Source organism: Pogoniulus pusillus, chromosome 1 (genome assembly GCF_015220805.1).
Source record: "Pogoniulus pusillus isolate bPogPus1 chromosome 1, bPogPus1.pri, whole genome shotgun sequence".
Classification (NCBI taxonomy): domain Eukaryota; kingdom Metazoa; phylum Chordata; class Aves; order Piciformes; family Lybiidae; genus Pogoniulus; species Pogoniulus pusillus.
Window position 1 is genome coordinate 22,180,841 of NC_087264.1, and position 18,903 is coordinate 22,199,743.

At 47.9% G+C, this 18,903-nt stretch overlaps 1 protein-coding gene across 7 annotated transcripts in view; it reads right to left on the minus strand.

The window, feature by feature from the left end:
* RAD51B (RAD51 paralog B) overlaps positions 1 to 18,903 on the minus strand; it is a 337,533-nt gene that overhangs the window by 9,942 nt on the left and 308,688 nt on the right. The window lies entirely within an intron of this gene.

Sequence of the window (18,903 nt, forward strand, 5' to 3'; positions counted from 1 at the left end):
GAATTGCACTGCCCAGGCAAATCCTGGGCAACTTCAAGTTTTAATTGGAAAAGAAAATGCAATCCTAGATGGTTATGCAAATTGTTCCTGAACTGCAGCAACCCAGCCAGGGAACTGCACAAAACTGGGCTGCCTCTAAGGTGCTTCTGGTGCAAGTTCCTCAGGAGGGAACAGAGGGCATGCAGACCCTTCACAGGCTCACAGGACGTCAGGGGTTAGAAGGGACCCAAAGAGATCATCCAGTCCAACCTCTCTGCCACAGCAGGACAATACTATCTAACACAGATCACAGAGGAACACATCCAGACAGGCCTTGAAAGGCTCCAGAGAAGGAGACTCCACAACCTCTCTGGGAAGCCTGTGCCAGTGCTCTGGGACCCTTACAGGAAAGAAGTTCCTCCTTGTGTTGAGGCAGATCCTCCTGTGCTGCAACTTACACCCATTGCTGCTTGTCCTATCCCATGGAGCAGTGAGCAGAGCCTGTCCTCCTGCCCCTGGCCATCCCTCAGACACTTACAAACATTTATCAAATCCCCTTTCAGTCTTCTCTTCTCCAGACTAAACAGCCCCAGGTCCCTCAGCCTCTCCTCATCAGGCAGTGCTCCAGTCCCCTCACCATCCTCCTAGCCCTTCGCTGGACCCTCTCCAGCAGATCCCTGTCCCTCTTCACATGGGGAGCCCAAAACTGAACACAATACTCAAGATGAGGTCTCACCAGGGCAGAGTAAGAAGGAGAACCTCCCTTGATCTGCTGGACACACTCTTCCTAATACACCCCAGAATCCCATTGGCCTTCTTGGCCACAAGGTCTTGGCCCTTCTGTTTATGGAACAGCAGACTCTGTGAAATTCCTATTTCCAGAAGTGCTCTTTGTCTCTCTGCATGTCCTTTATTCCCTACTTTGTAAAATCAAGTTTGTCTTTTCTGTTTTGCCGTCTCTGCCTACAACTACCTGAAGGGAGGTTGTGGCCAGGTGGGGTTGGGCTCTTCTGCCAGGCAAGCAGCAACAGAACAAGAGGACACAGTCTCCAGTTGTGCCAGGGGAGGTCTAGGCTGGATGTTAGGAGGAAGTTGTTAGCAGAGAGAGTGATTGGCATTGGAATGGGCTGCCCAGGGAGGTGGTGGAGTCGCTGTGCCTGGAGGTGTTGAAGCAAAGCCTGGCTGGGGCACTTAATGCCATGGTCTGGTTGACTGGCTAGGGCTGGGTACTAGTTTGGACTGGATGATCTTGGAGGTCTATTCCAACCTGGTTGATTCTATGATTCTCTCCTCATTTTCCCAGTAGAGAGTCCTCTAGAGGCCAGAAAACATCACAAGACCTCGGCCATAATGGTTTCCTATGCCATGATACTTTTGAGGATCAAAGTTCTGATAAGTGCTATGAGGTCAGGCTGAGAGAGTTGGAACTCTGCAGCCTGAAGAAGAGAAGGCTTCAAGGAGACCTTAGAGTGTCCTTCCAGTATCTGAAAGGGACCTACAGGAAGGCTGGGGACTATTGACAAGGTCTTGTAATGACAGGATGAGGAGGGATGGGTTTAAACTGGCAGAGGGGAGATTGAAACTGGATGTAAGGAAGAAGTTTGCAGTGAGGATGGTGAGACACTGGCACAGGTTGCCCAGGGAGGTGTTCAGTGCCAGGTTGGATGAGTCCTTGAGTGACCTGTTCTAGTGGGAGGTGTCCTTCCAGCCTAAACCATTCTATGATGCTCTATGAAGTGTAATTCAGGACAATATGTTTGTAGCTTTTACTAGCCAGGAAAGCAGGCAGCTAGCCAGCACATAGAATGGAATGGAATGGAATAGAAGAGAATCAGTCAGGGATGGAAAGGACCTCAAAGCTCATTCAGTTCCAACCCCTGCCATAGGCAGGGACACCTCTCACTAGAACAGGTTGCTCAAGGCCTCATCCAACCTGGCCTTGAACATCTCCAGGGAGATTGTGGAGCACAGAATGTCATCAGAGATCACATTCTGTGATTCTATGATCCACAACCTCCCTGGGAAACCTGTGCCAGTGTCTCACCACCCTCACTGTAAAGAACCTTTTCCTAACATACAGTTTGAATCTCCCCTCTGCCAGTTTAAACCCTTTCCTCCTCCTCCTGCCATTACAAGACCTTGTCAATAGTCCCTCCTCAGCCTTCCAGTAGCCTCCTTCAGATACTGGAAGGCCACTGCAAGGTCTCCTTCAAGCATTCTCTTCTCCAGGCTGAAGAGCCCCAGCTCTTGTAGCCTATCCTCATAGCAGAGCTGCTGCAGCCCTCTCAGCATCTTCATGTCCCTAATAATAAAAGGGTTGAAGGCTACAATTCCTATTTACAATCAGAACATTGCCTTATCTCTATGATCATGCACCCCAAATTGGAAAGGACTCCTAAGGGACTACCAGTACAATATACCAGAACAGTTTTCAGCATACATCTCTGTTTCCACTCAGCCTGACAGACTTGCCTGGCAGAGACAGGGCCATCAGGGAGGCCAGCATGGAAGCCCAGCAGCAGTGCACTTTCTCCTCTGTAGAGTCATGTGCTCAGGCACAGCTGCCACTGGCTCCTCTGCCCGCATGGCTGCAGAGCTGTTGATCAAAACAAAGCATCCAGCCCTCGGCAGTGCATGGAATAGATCAGCTTGGTGTGATTCACCAGCACAACATAATGGAATGTTCATTGTTCTTTATGTAGTTAGTGCAAGCATTACCATCATGATTAACTACTTTTGTTACTCTTCAGATCTTTGTGACCCTTCTTTGGGTCAGTTTTAGCAACAGAATCACAGAATTAACCAAGATAGAAAAGACCTCTAAGATCATCAAGTCCAACCTATCACCTAACCCTTCTCATTAACCCAAGGCACTAAGTGCCCCATCCAGCCTCCTCTTAAACACCTCCAGGGATGGTGAACCCACCACCTCTCTGGGCAGCCCATTCCAATGCCAGTCACTCTTTCCATGTAAAACTTCTTAGCATCCAGCCTAAACCTGCCCTGGCACATCTTGAGGCTGCATCCTCTTCTTCTGTCACTGGGTGCCTGGGAGAAGAGACCCACACTTATCTTCCACATATAAAAAGGTATCTGTTGGAAATTCTACCCCAATGTCATTTCTCATATGTCTCAAATCTTTATTTTGCCAATACTTGTTCATTCTTTCCTTCCCTCCCTTCCTTCCTTCCTTCTTTCCTTTCTCTTTCTTTCTTTCTCCTTTTCTTCCTCTTTCTTTCTTATTTCCTTCCTTCCTTCCTTCCTTCCTTCCTTCCTTCCTTCCTTCCTTCCTTCCTTCCTTCCTTCCTTCCTTCCTTCCTTCCTTCCTTCCTTCCTTCCTTCCTTCCTTCCTTCCTTCCTTCCTTCCTTCATTTTGTCTTTCTTTCTTTTCTTTCTTCCTTCCTTATTTTCTCTCCCTTCTTTTCTTTCTTTCTTCCTTCCTTATTTTATCTTTCTTTTTCTTTCTTCCTTTCTTTCTTCCTTCCTTATTCTCTTTCTTTCTTCCCTATATTCTTTTTCTTTCTTTCTTCCTCCCTTATTTCTTTCTTTCTTCCTTTCTTTATTCCTTCCTTCCTTATTTTCTTTCTTTCTTCCCTATTTTCTCTTTCTTTCTTTCTCCCTTTCTTTCTTCCTCCCTTATTTTATCTTTCTTTTTCTTTATTCTTTCCTTCCTTATTTTCTCTTTCTTTCTCTTTCTGTCTTTCTTCCTTCCTTATTTTCTCTTTTTCTTCCTTCCTTTCTTTCCTTCTTCCTTCCTTATTTTCTCTTTCTTTCTTTTTCTTTCTTCCTTCCTTATTTTCTCTTTCTTTTTCTTTCTTTCCTTCTTTCTTTCCTTCTTTCCTTCCTCCTTTCTTTTCCTTCCTTCCTATCTCTATTTCTTTCTCTCTTTCTTTCAGCTTTCTAAATGCTTTTAACTCCCTCCAACCCCTCAGCATTGTTGTTTATAAATGGAAAGAAAATGAGTGCATTGTCAGGCAGGATCAGAAGAGCTCTCTGCCTGTCCTGCATTCATTGTTTTCGAACAGCAGCAAAAACAATAGTCTCCTTCATACTTCCTTGGTGTAGAGGCATAATCCTAAATTCCCAGACTTGGCCCAAGAAGGCTGAGATTCAACCAAATCCTAGCCCACAACATAAATATTTTTCACCCACACGAGTGGCTGCAAAATGCTTTTGGCTTGAAACAAACAAAAAAATACTTTTCCAACTTGTTTTTTTTTTGTGTGTGTGTGTTCACTTTGTTCTGCCTCTAAAATGCAGTCCCTGGAGACAAGCTAACACAACACTGCCAAATGCACATGCAAGAGACAGCAATAATGTCTTAGGTAAAGCCTCAGGAGAGTGCATTTTAGAGTTCAGTGGGCATCACATAACAAAGACAACAAATAAACCCAAAAGCTAACAGCTATAGACAGAAATAGACAAGGTAAAAAGTAATACAGAAACACAACAGCCAGAAACCAGAGTCCCCAGCAGGGGCTCCCACCCTCCCACCTCCTCTCTACCCAGACTTTGCCTCATGTTCAAGGTGAGTTTGGAGAGTGGGCCAAGGGGGTTAGGAAGTAGAAGGTTTTGTCAGGCAGCAGGTTAGGGAGAGAAATGTATGCAGCCAGAGCCAAAGAGACAACTCTGTTATCTATTTTTAATGTCCTTGCTCGTAACAATCTCAGCAAGCCTGTGAGTGCAGCAGACATCACCACTGTTTCCTTTTCACAGCCTATCACTTAATTCTCCTCACCAAAATATCCCAGTTAGGCTCAAACTAGCACACTCAGGTAGCTATTCCCATTGCCTTTATGTTTTAGTAACAAATATGTTCCTGTGTTTCCAGAACATGGCTATAACACCATGTCCTGGGCACACCTTTTCCATTCCAGATTGAGTAGGTGTCCAAAAATCCAGTTGTATTTTTCTAACAGTTACAACAAACAGCCCAGAGGAAGGTAACACTGTGGAAATAACTAGTTTTATTATCTTCTTGACATAATATGACAGGTAGACATGATAAAAAGCCTGGATGAGGCCCTTAGTGCCATGGTCTAGTTGACTGGATAGGGCTGGGTGATAGCTTGGAGGTCTTTTTCAACCTGGTTGATTCTATGATAAACTTGGCCAGTCACCAACACTGGTGACCATCAAAGGCCCCTTCATTTAGTGCCATAGTCTAGTTGATTGGATAGGGCTGGGTGATAGGATAATCTTGGAGATCTCTTCCAACCTGGTTGACTCTATGATTTTAAACCTGCAGTCCATCTTAGGCAGTGATATGGAATCATAAAATCAAGCAGGTTGGAAGAGACCTCCAAGATCATCCAGGCCAACCTAGCACCCAGCCCTAGCCAATCAACCAGACCATGGCACTAAGTGCCCCAGCCAGGCTTTGCTTCAACACCTCCAGGGATGGCAACTCCACCACCTCCCTGGGCAGCCCATTCCAATGCCAATCACTCTCTCTGACAACAACTTCCTCCTAACATCCAGCCTAGACCTCCCCTGGCACAACTTGAGACTGTGTCCCCTTGTTATGTTGCTGGGTGCCTGAAGTTTCCATTCATATCTGCAATAAGTGGGACTTTGTTGTTACATGAGGAGCAGTCTTTAAAATGATATCTCCTTATATTTAGAGGATGAGAAGGTTCTTCAAACCCACCTCCATACTTATCATAGAGTCACAGAATCATAGAATCAAGCAGGTTGGAAGAGACCTCCAAGATCATCCAGTCCAACCTAGCACCCAGCCCTACACAATCAACCAGACCATGGCATTAAGTGCCTCATCCAGGCTTTTCATAGGTAAAGCCTGAGAACAGTGCATTTTAGAGTCCAGTGGGCATCACATAACAAGGACAATAAATAAACCCAAAAGCTAACACACCTGTGAACTAATAAACACAGATCTAATATAGAACCATAGGATCAACTAGGTTAGAAGAGATCTCCAAGCTCATCCAGTCCAACCTAGCACCCAGCCCTAGCCAATCAACCAGACCATGGCACTAAGTGCCTCATCCAGGCTTTCCTTCAACACCTCCAGGCACAGTGACTCCACCACCTCCCTGGGCAACCCATTCCAATGCCAATCACTTTCTCTGCCAACAGCTTCCTCCTAACATCCAGCCTATGTCAAAACTGGTTTTGTTCCTTAAAGTGTGTCAGTAGTCAGCCTGTGTTCAGTTTCTAAGCAGTTAAGAGGGTTTCTCTTCTTTTTGGTCTGCTTTTAGATCACAACTAAGGACACTGATACCAGAACAGGAATTACAGAGATCAAAGGTCAAAAAAGTCTACATAGAGCAAACTCACTGAGATTAATTTGCCCTAGGCAGGGTAGATAAAGCTGAACCAAAGCGAAAACACAGTTTTCTCTCCAACAGATTTGAATGCCACTCAATGAGCTGTCATTCTAGAGCAGCTTGACAGAGCAACAGAACAGCTGTCAATCTAGAAGAGCTCAGTGACATTTAATCCATTAGAATAGCAAAAACTCAAGTTAAATGCATAACACCTTAGACACACAACAAACCCCTGTGAGGATTCTCCCTTAATATAGAATCAGTCAGGGTCGGAAGGGATCACAAGGATCATCCAGTTCCAACCCCCCTGTCAGGGGCAGGGACACCCTATCCTAGATCACACTGGCCACAGCCCCATCCAGCCTGGCTTTAAACACCACCAGGGAGGGGCCCTCAACCATCTAATATATTTAGAGCATCATAAAAGCTACAATGCTGAAACACAGGAATCATGTCTGACCCCTACACTGTCAGAGAAGGCGCCATGCCCTGTGCCCACTGAAGTCAGCATGACAAAGTTTGCTGGGTTTTCAACCTGTAGCTGAGGTTTAGTTTTATCAGTGACAGCTCAAAGGTGTTGCTTTGCTACTAAAGACATTCTATCCAGCACAGACATTATCTGGGAAGAAAGTAGAAAGCAAAGAAAGAAGTCAGCCAGCTTGAACAGAACTGCTCAGACCATATAGAGTATGACAGAGATGTCTCCAACACCTTCTCAAGGCTTGTCTCTTCTCTTTGAAGATACATTGCCTGAGCTCTTCCAGAGTAGCACAGACCTTTGTCTGGAGTGCACTGCACTGCTGAATTAATTTCCTGTGATGAACCAAACCACTCCAGTATCAGCTGGATTTTCATAGAATCATAGTTGGAAGAGATCACCTATTCCAACTCCCCCTGCAGTGAGCAGGGAAATCCTCCACTAGATTGGGTTGCTCAGAGACTTGTCAAAACTGGCTCTGAATATCTTCAGGGATGGAGCCTCAGACACCTCTCTGGGCAACCAGTTCTAGTGTTCCACTACCCTCATGGTAAAGAACTTCTTCCTAACATCCCACTTAAATCTATTCCTAGAATCATAGGATCAGTCGGGGTTGGAAGGGACCACAAGGAGCAGCCAGTTCTAATCCCTCTGCCATGCCCAGGGACACTCTACCCTAGAGCAGGCTGCCCACAGCCTCAGCCAGCCTGGCCTTAAACACCTCCAGCCATGGGGCCTCAACCACCTCCCTGGGAAACCCATTCCAGCCTCTCACCACTCTCATGCTCAACAACTTCCTCCTCACCTCCAGCCTCAATCTCCCCATCTCCAGCTTTGCTCCATTCCCCCAGTCCTGGCACTCCCTCACAGCCTAAAAAGTCCCTCCACATCTTTTTTGTAGGCCCCTTCAGATCCTGGAAGGCCACAAGAAGGTCACCTGGGAGCCTCCTCTTCTCCGGACTCTTTCAGTCTGTGCTCACAGCAGAGCTGCTGCAGCCCTCTGAGCATCCTCCTGGCCCTGCTCTGGACACATTCCAGCATCTCCACATCCCTTTTGTCATGATGGCTCCAGAACTGGATGCAGCACTCCAGGTGGGGTCTCAGCAGAGCACAGCAGAGGGGGAGAATCAGCTCCCTGGCCCTGCTGGCCACACTTCTCCTGCTGCAGCCCAGCCTTTGCTTGGCTTTCTGGGCTGCAAGTGCACACTGCTGGCCTCTGTTGAGCTTCTCAACCCCCAGCACCCCTAAATCCCTCTCCTCAGGGCTGCTCTCCAGCCACTCACTGCCCAGCCTGCATTTGTGCTTGGCATTGCCTTGACCTAGATGCAGGACCTTGCACTTGGTCTTGTTGAACCTCTTGAGCTTGGCTTGTGCCCCCTCTCCAATTTCTCCTCTCTAATTTCAAACCATTGCCCCTCACCCTATCACTACAGACCTTTGTTAACAGTCTTGTAAGCCCCCTTCAGGAATCAGAAGGTCGCTATTAGATCTCCCCAGAGCCTTCTCTTCTCCAAACTGAACAACCTCAGCTCCTTCAGCATGTCCTCAGAGAAGAGGTGCTCCAAACCACCATTCATCTTTGTGGCCACTCCATCAGGTCCATGTCCTCCTGTGCTGAGAGCTCTAGAGCTGGACACAGTGCTACAGGTGAGATCTTACCAGAGAAGACTGGCAGACTGTCCTCTCAGGATCTGCTGGCCAAGCTTCTTTTGATGTAGCCCAGGCTGCAATTTGCCTTCTGGGCTGCAAGCACACGCTGTTGGCTCACACCCAGCTTGTTAGCCATGAGAACTCTCAAGTCCTTTTCCACAGGGCTGCTTTCTATCACCTCACTCCTCAGCCTAATGAAGATTGTTCTTACTCAGGTGCAGGACCCTGTACTTGCTCTTGCTGAATCTCACGAGGGTCACCTGGGCCCAGCTCTCCACCTGGCCAGCTCCTTCTGCATGTCCTCCTGTCCCTCTAGCATACTGACAGCACTACTCAACTGTGTGCCTTTCACAACCTTGCTGCTTGATCCCAGTGTCTATGTTGAACAGGAGTGGCCCCTGAGAGACATCACTTGTCACTGTGGACATCAAGCCATGGACCATGACCCTCTGGATGCAACCATCCAACCAATTCCTTATTCACTGAACAGTTCATTTGGAGCTCGTATGCTCCTCATGTAAAGCAGACACTCATCTGTAATGTCCAACACTACTTTGTAGGTTGTTTCCATCACTAGGAGAAATGTTCTAGCAGATTTGCACCACTTCAGAGACAGAGAGAGAGAGAGGGAGTGAAGAAGGAAAGAGAGAGGAAGAGAGGAAGAGAGGGAGAGAAGGAGAGGGAGGGAGGGAAGGAGGGAGGGAGGAAGGAAGAGAGAGAGGGAAGGAGGGAGGGAGGGAGGAAGAGAGGGAGAAAGGAAAGGAAAGGAAAGGAAAGGAAAGGAAAGGAAAGGAAAGGAAAGGAAAGGAAAGGAAAGGAAAGGAAAGGAAAGGAAAGGAAAGGAAAGGAAAGGAAAGGAAAGGAAAGGAAAGGAAAGGAAAGGAAAGGAAAGGAAAGGAAAGGAAAGGAAAGGAAAGGAAAGGAAAGGAAAGGAAAGGAAAGGAAAGGAAAGGAAAGGAAAGGAAAGGAAAGGAAAGGAAAGGAAAGGAAAGGAAAGGAAAGGAAAGGAAAGGAAAGGGAAAAGGAAAGGAAAGGAAAGGGAAAAGGAAAGGAAAGGGAAAAGGAAAGGAAAGGGAAAAGGAAAGGAAAGGGAAAAGGAAAGGAAAGGGAAAAGGAAAGGAAAGGGAAAAGGAAAGGAAAGGGAAAAGGAAAGGAAAGGGAAAAGGAAAGGAAAGGGAAAAGGAAAGGAAAGGGAAAAGGAAAGGAAAGGGAAAAGGAAAGGAAAGGGAAAAGGAAAGGAAAGGGAAAAGGAAAGGAAAGGGAAAAGGAAAGGAAAGGGAAAAGGAAAGGAAAGGGAAAAGGAAAGGAAAGGGAAAAGGAAAGGAAAGGGAAAAGGAAAGGAAAGGGAAAAGGAAAGGAAAGGGAAAAGGAAAGGAAAGGAAAGGAAAGGAAAGGGAAAAGGAAAGGAAAGGGAAAAGGAAAGGAAAGGGAAAAGGAAAGGAAAGGGAAAAGGAAAGGAAAGGGAAAAGGAAAGGAAAGGGAAAAGGAAAGGAAAGGGAAAAGGAAAGGAAAGGGAAAAGGAAAGGAAAGGGAAAAGGAAAGGAAAGGGAAAAGGAAAGGAAAGGGAAAAGGAAAGGAAAGGGAAAAGGAAAGGAAAGGGAAAAGGAAAGGAAAGGGAAAATGAAAGGAAAGGGAAAAGGAAAGGAAAGGGAAAAGGAAAGGAAAGGGAAAAGGAAAGGAAAGGGAAAAGGAAAGGAAAGGGAAAAGGAAAGGAAAGGGAAAAGGAAAGGAAAGGGAAAAGGAAAGGAAAGATAATGTGGTAGAAGACAGGAGGCAGGGGCATCTGCCAAGGCATTCCAAAGATAAACAGCTTTGGTCATTGCCACTCTGATGCTAGGAGCAATGAAACTTCATCTATTGATGAGAGGATCTGGCCTAGGTTAATTCCACTCAGTTTTGAGAGGAAAAATCAAAGTGAAGTCCAATCAAAATTAGGAAAGTGATTCTGTATAAACAGGATGGGACTTTGTGTTCATTACCTCTCTGCTAAGGGGCTTAAGCTTACAAACAGAGCATTCCTCAGCCAATCCAGAGCAGTCTGAAAGTACTATCTGGCTCTTTCCCTCTCCTGTTTTCATGCTGTGTTAGTGCACTGTAAATACAGTGTTTGCAAAGGGCGTTGGATTAGCAGCGTCACAGACTGAAGCTCGCTGTTTACATTCAGAACAGATTTTGTTATAGTAATCCTACCCCTCCTATCCTGACCTTTAAGTGGCTCTCAATAAAGAACAGGAGACAGAGCTCTGGGAATTTGCTAGGTGATTAACATGAAGGTGCACAAGCATCAATTAGACCAAGGCAAAAGGTCATTTTCCCACTTACAGGACAGGGAAAATATGTAAAGCTTGAAACAGTACTATCAGACAGTGCCTAAGGCTCACCATGGGAACAGATCTGTTTAAGAAAGAAAGAACGAAGGGAGGGAGGGAGGGAGGGAGGAGAGAGAGGAAGGGAGGAGAGAAAGGAAGGAAGGAAAGAGAGAGAGGAAGGGAGGAGAGAAAGGAAGGAAGGAAAGAAGGAGAGAGGGGAAGGAAGGAAGGAGAGGAAGGAAGGAAGGAGAGAGGGGAAGGAAGGAAGGAAGGAAGGAAGGAAGGAAGGAAGGAAGGAAGGAAGGAAGGAAGGAAGGAAGGAAGGAAGGAAGGAAGGAAGGAAGGAAGGAAGGAAGGAAGGAAGGAAGGAAGGAAGGAAGGAAGGAAGGAAGGAAGGAAGGAAGGAAGGAAGGAAGGAAGGAAGGAAGGAAGGAAGGAAGGAAGGAAGGAAGGAAGGAAGGGAAAGGAAAAGAAAAAGGAAAAGAAAAAGGAAAAGAAAAAGGAAAAGAAAGGAAAAGAAGAAGGAAAAGAGAGGAAAAGAGGTTGATGATGGTAGAAATGAAGATGTAACCAATGTGGAAGGTAAGAGGCTGCACAAGCATTTTAACTGTCTAAAAAGTTCAGTGCTGGCTACTCACTCTCTGGAGCACTTGGAGCAGTTTTAATGTCACAGGTGGAGACAGGAATGCAAAGTGACTTAGACTGGATATTAGGAAAGAGTTTTTCAGGGAGAGAGTGGTCAGGCACTGGAATGAGCTGCCCAGGGAGGGGACTGTCCCCTTGGACCGGGCTCTGGTGAGGCCACAGCTCGAGTGTTGTGGTCAGTTTTGGGAACCGCAATGCAGGAGAGATGTGGAGGTGCTGGAGCAGGTCCAGAGGAGGGTCATGAAGCTGAGGAAGAGCCAGAAGAATAAACCTGATGAGGAGGGACTGAGGGAGCTGGGGATGGTTAGTGTGAGGAAGAGGAGGCTGAGGGCAGACCTGATTGCTGTCTACAGCTACCTGAAGGGACACTGTGACAATTTTGCACGGGCATGGTATTTTTTAGGCAAGCTTCATTGTTTATGGTTCTCCATTATGGATCATGCTCCTCTTGAAAAAGAGCTGTGGCAAGACTGCAGGACCACTCTCGGAAGTCTGCTAAATCATCCATGTAAAGAAATGTGGATTGTTCTCCAGGACACACAGTTTACTGCAGAGGCTTCTGCCTCACCTCTGCTCTCCTTTCATTATTTGGCATCAAGGCTGGCTACAGCTACCCGACATTGTGGAGAGTCTGCTGCTGGGCTCTGCTCACAGGTAGCTGGAGACAGAAGAAGGAGGAATGGCCTCAAGCTGAGGCTGGGGAGGTTTAGATTGGACATTAGGAAAGGGTTTCTCAGGGAAAGAGTGGTCAGGCACTGGAATGAGCTGCCCAGGGAGGTGGTGGAGTCACCCAGCCTGGATGTGTTTAAGGGTGGTTTGGATGTGGTGCTTAGAGCTATGGCTGAAGGTGAATCTTGTAGAGTAGGGTTCTGGGTTGGACTTGGTGATGCTGAGGGGCTTTGCCAGCCTGGACGTTGCTGTGATTCTGTGACTTCTAGAGCTGAGGCTCAGAAAAATCAGCTATGGTATTAACAAAAACTGCAAACAAGGAAGGAGTTTCACTATAAAGCTTGTACTACAGTCTCAGTTTCATTAACTTGTTGTTAATGGTGTGTATTGATGGAGAAAAATTAATGGAGAGAGGTTCAGGAGAGAAATAGAATCATAGAATCAGTCAGGGTGAGAAGGGACCACAAGGATCAGCCAGTTCCAACCCCCCTGACATGCCCAGGAGCACCCTACCCTAGAGCAGGTTGCCCACAGCCTCATCCAGCCTGCCCTTAAACACCTCCAGCCATGGGGCCTCAACCACCTCCCTGGGAAACCCATTCCAGCCTCTCACCACTCTCATGCTCAACAACTTCCTCTTCATATCCAGCCTGAATCTCCCCACCTCCAGCTTTGCTCCATTCCCCCCCCCAGTCCTGTCACTCCCTGACAACCAAAAAAGTCCCTCCCCAGCTTTTTTGTAGCGCCCTTCAGATCCTGGAAGGCCACAAGAAGGTCACCTGGGAGCCTCCTCTTCTGCAGACTGCACAGCCCCAACTCTTTCAGTCTGTGCTCACAGCAGAGCTGCTGCAGCCCTCTCAGCATCCTCCTGGCCCTGCTCTGGACACACTCCAGCATCTCCACATCCTTCTTGTCATGGGGGCTCCAGAACTGGATGCAGTACTCCAGGTGGGGTCTCAGCAGAGCAGAGCAGAGGGGGAGAATCACCTCCCTGGCCCTGCTGGCCACACTTCTCCTGCTGCAGCCCAGGCTCTGCTTGGCTTTCTGGGCCGCAAGCACATACTGCTGGCTCATCCAGCAGCACCCCCAAATCCCTCTCCTCAGGGTTGCTCTTCAGCCAGTTCAGTGATCACAGTTAAAATCACTTCAGTGTGTGAGTCAATCTATGGATAAAGTCAGGAAGAGAAGCAGGAGGAGCACCTTCATAGCTGAGGAAGTACATAGTGCCAGCAAGTACCAAGGCTTAAGTGTCTGAAAGAGAGGCAGTAAAGGTGTCAGCAGCTCAGTGGCATGCGAGTGGCAGGGAAGAGATTGCAGCTCTGCTCCCAGCTGCAAGGGACTTACTCTGGCCAGTTCCTTAGTTATGACTGAGTTTCCTGGGTTACGAGCAGCAGGCACAGGCACTGCCAGCAAATGCTTGCACAGGAGTTTGAAAACACAATCTGGGGTGGTTAATTCATGACCATGAAGGTTAGTGGCAGCCAAAGAGAAGGCTTTGTGATCTGACTGGTCTGTCAGCACAGGTACTGCACAGAAAGGACATGCCTCTGCCACCAGCCTCACTATGAAGACTCAGAATAACTTCATGACTGAGTCTGTCTCTCTGCCTCAGAGATCTTCCTGCTTCTTTGCTTAGGGTGCTCGAACATCTTGAACGTGTCCAGAGAAGGGCAGCAAGGCTGGGGAGGGGCCTGGAGCACAACCCTGTGAGGAGAGGCTGAGGGAGCTGGGGGTGTGCAGCCTGCAGAAGAGGAGGGTCAGGGCAGACCTCATTACTCTCTACAACTACCTGAAGGGAGGCTGTAGCCAGGTGGGGTTGGGCTCTTCTGCCAGGCACCCAGGGACAGAAGAAGGGGACACAGTCTCAAGTTGTGCCAGGGCAGGTCTAGGCTGGATGTTAGGAGGAAGTTCCTGGCAGAGAGAGTGATTGGCATTGAAATGGGCTGCCCAGGGAGGTGGTGGAGTCGCCATCCCTGGAGGTGTTGAAGCCAAGCCTGGCTGGGGCACTTAGTGCCATGATCTGGTTGATTGGACAGGGCTGGGTGCTAGGTTGGACTGGATGATCTTGGAGGTCTCTTCCAAGCTGGCTGATTCTATGATTCATAGGTCAAGTAATGAGAAGGGTTAGGTGATAGGTTGGACTCGATGATCTTAGAGGTCTTTTCTAACCTGGTTAATTCTGTGATTCTGTGAACTACAGATCCATGAGTTGGAGGTCTGCAGAGCTGCTGCTGTATTTTGTCCATCTCAGATTAGAATCACCTTCACTGACAGCACTTGGCAATGCTGGTTAAAATAAAGACAGAGAGCACAAAAAAGGAACTATTTACAGGCTTTGTTCTGTTCTTTCCCATATTATCTAGAGTTCTTTCATTCCTATTTAGATTCTTAGATAACAAACTGATTAGTGTTAAATAAGCACCTGAGTAAATGAATGCTTCTCCTGAAATGATACAAACATTTTTCTTCACATAAAAGTGTCCTGTTAAGAGGAGAGGGCCATAAATCCAGCCCCATTAAACGTAGACAGGGCTACAGTGATGTTTTTGTTGTCTGACCATCCCCCACAAGATGGTCCATTCCTTCCATTAAGAAGGAAGCTTACTGCAAACAGATACATGAACAAACACACAAATGAGGGAAGTAAGTGACCTGGTGAGGTCTGAGCTCCAAATACTTGCTGATGAACCTCCTCTAACTCAGAGCACACTTTCATTTGGCACTGTTGCTGGATTACATCACTCTCACACCGTGTCAACAACCATTTGTTTATTCTACAGTTGTGCACTGTGTCCAGTTTCATCCAGACCACATCCAAGGCTGCTTCTTCTGCTTGTATCTGATTATGGATGAGCAGAAGATTTCAGCCCTAAGCATTAGCAATCGGGGGTGAGGGGGAAGTCCTTTTTTAAATATGTATTTTAAGAGATGTGGTCTGTACACATGCACTAAAGTTTGAGGCCATACAACCTTTCATTGTCACAGAACCACAGAATCATACAGGTTGGCAAAGCCCTTCAGCATCACCAAGTCCAACCTACTCTACAAGAGTCACCTTAAATCCTAGTCCTAAGCATCACAGCTAAAACACCCTCAAACACATCCAGGCTGGGTGACTCCACCACCTCCCCGTGCAGATCACTCCGCTCCCTGACCACTCTCTTCATAAAAAACCTTTCCTAATGTCCAATCTAAACCTCCCCAGCCTCAGCTTGAGGCCATTCCCCCTTGCTCTGTCTCCCAGTTCCCTGTGAGCAGAGCCCAACAGCAGCCTCTCCACAATGTCCCTTCAGGTAGTTGTAGGCAGCAATCAGGTCTGCCCTCAGCCTCTTCTTCCTCACATTAACCATCCCCAGCTCCCTCAGTCACTCCTCATCAGATTTATTCTCCAGGCCCTACCCCAGCTTCATTGCCCTCCTCTGGACCTGCTCCAGCACCTCCACATCTCTCTTGTATTGCAGTGCCCAAAACTGAACACAACACTCAAGGCGTGGCCTCAGCACAGCAGAGTCCAAAGGGACAATCCCCTCCCTGCTCCTGCTGGCCACAGCGTTTTTAATCCACGTCAAGGATGCCATTGGCTTTCTTGGCCACCTGGACACGCTGCTGCCTCCTATTCAGCTGCCTGGGCACACTGCTGGCTCACATTCAGCTGCCTGAGCACACTGCTGGCTCCTATTCAACTCCTGTCTTTTACAGCCCCCAGATCCCTTTCTGCCAGCAGCTCTCCAGCCACACTGCCCCAAGCATGAGGCAGATGTGTGTATATGTGTGTTTTGGTCTGTGTTTTGATATAACAAATCATAGAATAAAGCAGGTTGGAAGAGACCTCCAATCCCATCCAGTCCAACCTAGCACCCAGCCCTAGCCAATCAACCAGACCATGGCACTAAGTGCCCCATCTGAGAGGGGATTTGATCAATGTTTAAAAATCTCTGAGGGCTGGGGGTCAGGAGGGGGGCACAGGCTCTGCTCACTGCTCCCTGGAATAGGACAAGGAGCAATGGATAGAAGCTGCAGCACAGGAGGTTCCAGCTCAACACAAGGAGGAACTTCATTCCTGGAAGGGTCCCAGAGCACTGGAACAGGCTGCCCAGAGAGGTTGTGGAGTCTCCTTCTCTGGAGCCTTTCCAGGCCTGTTTGGCTGTGTTCCTCTGTGATCTGAGCTAGATTGGATGGTCCTGCTGTGGCAGGGGGGCTGGACTCGATGATCTCTTTGAGTCCTTTCCAACCCCTGACATCCTGTGAGCCTGTGCTTAGGAAAAAAGTCCTTCACCAAAAGGTTTGTTAAGCATTGGAACAGGCTGCTCAGGGAAGTGACTGAGTCACCATCCCTGGAGATACTTCAAAGCCACATAGACATGGTGCTTAGGGACATGGTTTAGTGGTGGACCTGGCTGTGCCAGGTTAAGCATTGCACATGATGATTTTAAAGGTCCTTTCCAACCTGAACAACTTTACGATGCTAAATGCCACAGGAAAACCCTGATTTGTTGAAACCTATCACTTCTACCTGCACTTTCCCTCTGAGGATTTCAAAAGCCATCACACACATTAGCACAAGACTCCGAATCTCACCAATCCCCTTGGAACCTGTAAAATAAACCAGAGCTGCCATACCAGATCTGGCCAGTGTCACACTTCATCCAGCACCCTGTCTGAAAAGACAAGAATAAACCAGTAAATACAGTTTGTCAACATGTTAAACCCTGCCATGCTGTCCCCCAGAGACAGCTGAGCACACATGAAAGCACTAACCTGGCAGCCTGCTGACTCCAGCTCAGGAAAGGAGGATAATGATACACACAGGAGCAACTAAGGGCTCTGACAGTTTCTAGTGCAGCCCCCTTGGTTTTGGCCCCAACTCAAAGGGTCCTCATCTTTACATATGGATCTCAGGAAAACAAATGCCATGGTTAACTACTTCTAAGAGTGCTTAGGGAGAATCAAGCATCAGTATCCACAAAGACAATAGCAAATTTCCTTCACTAACACATTCGTGTGGAGCAATTTACCTTTTCCCAAGCTCTTATGCCACTGTGCCACGACGAAAGTCATCACAGGCTGACAGGATGTTAGGGGTTGGAAAGGATCCAAGGAGATAGAATCATAGAGTCTTAGAATGGGGAGATAGAATCACAGAGTGGTTTAGGTTGGAAGGACTCTCAAGGATCAGCCAGCTCCAACCCCCTGTCATAGGCAGGGACACCTCCCACTAGAGCAGGTTGATGAAGGTCTCATCCAACCTGGCCTTGAACACCTCCAGGGAGGAAGCAGCCACAACCTCCCTGGGCAACCCATTCCAGAGTCTCACCACCTTCACTGGAAAGAGCTTCCTCCTAACAGCCAGTCTAAATCTCCCCTCTGCCAGTTCAAACCCATTCCTCCTTGACCTGTCATTACAAGACTTTGACAGTAGTCCCTCCCCAGCCCACCTATAGCCCCCTTCAGATACTGCAAGGCCACTCCAAGGTCTCCTCCAAGCCTTCTCCAGGCTGCAGAGCCCAAACTCTCTCAGTCTGTCCTCAGAGCAGAGCTGCTGCAGCCCTCTCAGTATCTTGGTGGCCTCCTCTGGACTGGCTCCGAAAGTTCCATGTCCTTCTTGTGTTGGGGGCTCCAGAACTGCACCCAGGACTCCAGGTGGGGTGTGAGGAGAGCAGAGTAAAGGGGCAGAACCCCCTCCCTTGCCCTGCTGGCCACACTTGGACTTGATGATCTATGAAGTCTCTTCCAACCTTGGTGATACTGTGATACCTCTCACCATGAAGTCCAGTCCCCCTGCCAGAGCAGGACGATACTATCTAACACAGACCACAGAGGAACACATCCAGACAGGCCTTGAAAGCCTCCAGAGAAGTCAAGCAGCTCAGCAGCTAAAAATTCCTACTGTTGCTAATGCCTGTGAGTTTTGGTGGCATAATGAATTTAAGTGCAGACTGGAAACCTCATTTTGCCTTCCCCATTGGCATTGCTTCTGTCCTGGAGGAAACAAAATCCAGAAGAGTGGCTTCTCCATGGGGGAATTAGAGGAAAGTTCATATATTTGCTCAGAGAACTGTTCCTATCCAAGTAATAAAGCAAGCCTAATTGATTTTAAGGCAGGCAGGATGTCCCAAAAATTCCATTACTTGGCTAAACTGGTTACTCTCTTGTTAATGTTCACCAGACTTATGGAGGGATGGTTGAACAAAAAAAGGACTGCTGGATAAACAAAAGAAGTCTTTTACCTAATATATATATATGTATTGAGAAACCCTGTGTGTGAATTTAGAGCTTAATGTCTCTAGATTTGTGCATACTAATTCTGTCATCTGCATCCCCCAGAGTTTCAGGAACATCCCCAAGCTTTTCCAGAAGTGGACCAGCTAAGTAATAACAACCATAGAATTGTAGAATCAACCAGGTTGGAAGAGACCTCCAAGCTCATCCAGTCCAACCTAGCACACAGCCCTATCCAGTCAACCAGACCATGGCACTAAGTGCCCCAGCCAGGCTTGGCTTCAACACCTCCAGGGACAACACCACCACCCCCTGGGCAGCCCATTCCAATGCCAATCACTCTCTCTGGCAGCAGTGTGGCCAGCAGGACAAGGGAGGTTCTTCTGCCCCTGTGCTCAGCACTGCTCAGGCCACACCTTGAGTGCTGTGTCCAGTTCTGGGCTCCTCCATTACAGAGAGATGTTGAGGTGCTGGAAGATGTCCAGAGAAGGGCAGCAAGGCTGGGGAGAGGCCTGGAGCACAGCCCTGTGAGGAGAGGCTGAGGGAGCTGGGGGTGTGCAGCCTGCAGAAGAGGAGGCTCAGGGCAGACCTCATTGCTGTCTACAACTCCCTGAAGGGAGGCTGTAGCCAGGTGGGGTTGGTCTCTTCTGCCAGGCAACCAGCA